Source organism: Ranitomeya variabilis, chromosome 5 (assembly GCF_051348905.1).
Source record: "Ranitomeya variabilis isolate aRanVar5 chromosome 5, aRanVar5.hap1, whole genome shotgun sequence".
NCBI classification, from domain to species: domain Eukaryota; kingdom Metazoa; phylum Chordata; class Amphibia; order Anura; family Dendrobatidae; genus Ranitomeya; species Ranitomeya variabilis.
Window position 1 is genome coordinate 7,142,949 of NC_135236.1, and position 4,402 is coordinate 7,147,350.

Consider the following 4,402-nt stretch of genomic DNA (forward strand, 5'->3'; position numbering starts at 1 on the left):
TCAGCAGAGAAGAATTATTACGTGGGAGACAAGGAATTGCTGGCTATTATTGCGGCTTTCAAAGAATGGAGGCATCATCTGCAAGGAGCTGCACAACAGATCATAGTGCTAACTGACCATCGCAATTTAGAGTTCCTTAGATCCGCTAGATGTCTTTCTCCTCATCAGGGTCGTTGGAACTTATTTTTAAATCAATTTAACTTTGTTATCTCGTACCGTCCAGGTTCTCGTAATGAGAAGGCTGATGCTTTATCCCGAATCCATGCTGCGGATTCCGTACCTGGAGCCCCGTCCAAGACCATTCTATCTGATGCCAATTTCATTGGAGTTATCCACGATCAGGACTTGTGGAAGGAGTGCAGGGAGACCTATGAAGGTGATGTATTTCTGGCCAACCCACCTGTGGATATTAATCTTGTCTTTAAGGGTGGCATGTGGTTCAGAGATCGACGTATCTACGTCCCTGAGGTCGTCCGTCTGCAGATCCTCAAGTTGATACATGACTTCAAGTTGGCTGGTCACAGGGGGGTACAGAAGACACAAGAGTTCCTGAGCCGATTCTTCTGGTGCCCAACTTGCCTGTAGGATACCAAGGACTATGTTCTCTCTTGCGAGGTATGTGCGTTACAAGACTCCTCATGTGGCACCTATGGGTCTTCTACAACCATTACCTGTTCCGTCCCACCCTTGGGGGTCTATATCAATGGACTTAATTGTGGAGCTGCCTACATCGGGGGGCATGAATACAATCATGGTGGTAGTTGATCGCCTGATTAAAGCTGCTCATTTTGTTCTGTGCACCTGCCTCCCCTCAGCTAAGGATACAGTGAACTTGGTTATACAGAATGTCTTTCGGTTGCATGGGGTTCCGGATGAGATCATCTCTGACCGTGGAGTGCAGTTCACTTCAAGATTCTGGAAGGGGTTTTGCTCTGCACTCAATGTCTGTCTCTCTTCCGCTTACCATCCCAGACAAATGGTCAGACTGAGCGTACCAACCAGACGCTGGAACAATATCTAAGAGGCTATGTCAGCCATCTCCAGGATGATTGGTTGGAGTTGCTGCCGTTAGCCGAATTTTCATATAACAATTCTCAGAGCGCCTCCACTAAATTTACACCTTTCTTTGCCAATCTGGGTTATCATCCGTGTATTTTACCTAGGTCTCAATTAATTCTCCGGTTCCGGCCGTGGAGGAAAGGCTGACTGTGATGAGGCAAAATGTGGAGGTTCTGAAGGAATCCCTGACCACGGCTCAAGAACATTATAAGAGATCGGCTGATAGATTCCGTAAACCTGCACCCATGTTCAAGGTAGGAGATTCCGTGTGGTTAGCAACTAAGAATCTGAAGTTAAACGTTCCTTCACAAAAACTTGGACAGAAATTCACTGGCCCTTTCAAGATCAACGGTATTGTGAGCTCTGTGGCCTGCCGGCTGAAACTGCCTAGGACTATGAAGGTACATCCAGTTTTTCATGTATCTGTACTAAAGCCTGCATCTCCTAATACCTTCCAGGGACGTGTTGTGCCACCTCCGCAGCCTGTGGTGATTGATGGGTAAGAACAATTTGTGGTGGAGGAAATTGTTGATTCCAGGATTCGCATGAATCGGCTCCAATATCTGATAAGATGGCAGGGATATCCCCCTGAGGAAGACTCTTGGGAACCTGTGGAAAACATCAATGCCCAACAGAAGATTTCTCGTTTTCATCAGAGATTCCCTGAGAAACCAGGTCCAGGATCGTCCTGAGGCCGCTTCTAAGGAGGAAGTAATGTCAGGACTCGGAACATTTTTTATTACCTTTTGTGCATTACTGCCCTTTTCCAAGATGGCGTCTTTGGTCTCATGTGCACTGTGTCTTCCTGCTATAAAACTCCACCCCAGCCTTCAGTCTGTGCTAGAGTATTCTGCCTTGCATACAGCTCCTGACTCTGATGACTCCCTGGCTATATACCTGCTCCTGTGAACCTGTGTGGTGATCCTGCTACACTGCTGTGAGTTCCTGCTGCATACACCAGTTTCCAGTAATCCTCCTTCATCTGCTGCTCGTGTTTACTTCCATCTGCATTTGCTGGACATGTAATCTGTTGCTCCTCTGCTAAAACCTGAGACTTTTACCCAGACCTCCCTGGTTTAGCTAAGATATGATTTGAACTGCCTTATAAGCATATCTATCTGTGTTTGGACTACCATGGACTTATTTGTGTCAAGTATCCTCAAGAATAATTGTGCTTCATAGACTTTCTGCGTGATTGCATTTTGCTCTGAAGTTTCCTATAGACTGCTAAGCTGCGTATAATATTTACACCAAGTGTTGTGGACTTGAGTTTCTCTCTGCACCTGTTTGAATCACCGTGTGATAATATAGACTTTACCACTTATAAAACTGTGTCCTGTAGTTGTCTTGTTCCACGCAAAGAGTCTCCTGAGTTATTCCCTATAATTATTACACAGCCCCGCCTCCGGTGTTATATCACTGATGTAATGACATGAGGCCACACACCTTATACTACAGCCCTGCCCCCATTGTTACATCACTGATATAATGACGAGACCACACCCCTACACTGAAGCCCCACCCCTGGTGTTATATCACTGATATAATGACATGAGGCCACACCCCTTATACTACAGCCCCACCCCATTGTTATATCACTGATATAATGACATGAGACCACACCCCTACACTGAAGCCCCACCCCTGGTGTTATATCACTGATATAATAACATGAAGCTATACCCTTATACTACAGCCCCACCCCCGGTGTTATATCACTGATATAATGACATGAGGCCACACCCCTTATACTACAGCCCCGCCCCCGGTGTTATATAACTGATATCATAACATGAAGCTATACCCTTATACTACAGCCCCGCCCCCGGTGTTATATAACTGATATGACATGAGTCCACACCCCTTATACTACAGCTCCGCCCCGGTGTTATATAACTGATATCATAACATGAAGCTATACCCCTTGTACTACAGCCCCGCCCCTGGTGTTATATCACTGATATGACATGAGGCCACACCTCTTAAACTACAGCCCCACCCCTGTTGTTATATAACTGATATTATAACATAAAGCTATACCCCTTATACTACAGCCCCGCCCCCAGTGTTATATCACTGATATAATGACACTCATATATACACACTTGGCATAATTTACTCCATCCTAGGCTTTGCCCTGGTATAATGCCCCCCATCCTGATATGATGTTCTCTATCTTGGGCTCCTCCCTGGTATAATATCCCTCTTCCTGGTATAATGCTCCTCCCTGGTTTATTGTGTCCCATCCTGGGTTCCTCCCTGATATAATGCCCCCATCCTGGGCCCTTTCCTGGTATATTGTCCCCCATCCTGGTATAATGTGCCCCATGTTGGTATGATGTCTCCATCCTTGGCCCCTTCCTAGTATAATGTCCCTGTTCTGTGGGTCGTCTCCAAAAATATAAAAATCATTCTTTTCACCTGCCCCTGCTCCCACTAGACATGATGTCCTCTTATACAGCTGACGCAGAAGCCGACAAATTACTTTAGTGGGCAAGCTACGGGCAGTACATGCCACAGGCCTACAGAGAGGCTCCTGAAGACCGCAGCGTCTAATTCCACATACTCCTACACGATTAGAAGCTCTTCTCCTTCATATTAAATGGTGCAGGCTTCTGTTAGCAGTGCAGGGGTTAATCTGTTCAGCTTGGGGTCTCTGAAGCTTTCCTGCTGATATGATCTCAGCTGTTCAGTGTTGGTCGCTCCCCTCTTCTATATACAGTGGGTGCGGAAAGTATTCAGACCCCTTTACATTTTTCACTCTTTGTTTCATTGCAGCCATTTGGTAAATTCTATAAAGTTCATTTTTTTTTCTCATTAATGTACACTCTGCACCCCATCTTCACTGAAAAAAAAACAGAAATGTAATTTTTAAAAATGTATTAAAAAAAAACCCTGAAATATCCCATGGTCATAAGTCTTCAGCCCTTTGCTCAGTATTAGTAGAAGCCCCTTTTGAGCTAGTACAGCCATGAGTCTTCTTGGGAATGATGGAACAAGCTTTTCACCCCTGGATTTGGGGATCCTCGGCCATTCTTCCTTGCAGATCCTCTCCAGTTCCATCAGGTTGGATGGTGAACGTTGGTGGACGCCATTTTCAGGTCTCTCCAGAGATGCTCAGTTGGGTTTAGGTCAGGGCTCTGGCTGGGCCGGTCAAGAATGGTCACAGAGTTGTTCTGAAGCCGCTCCTTTGTTATTTTAGCTGTGTGCTTAGGGTCATTGTCTTGTTGGAAGGTGAACCTTCGGCCAAGTCTGAGGTCCAGAGCACTCTGGAAGAGGTTTTCATCCAGGATATCTCTGTACTTGGCCGCATTCATGTTTCCTTTAACCCCTTTCTGACATC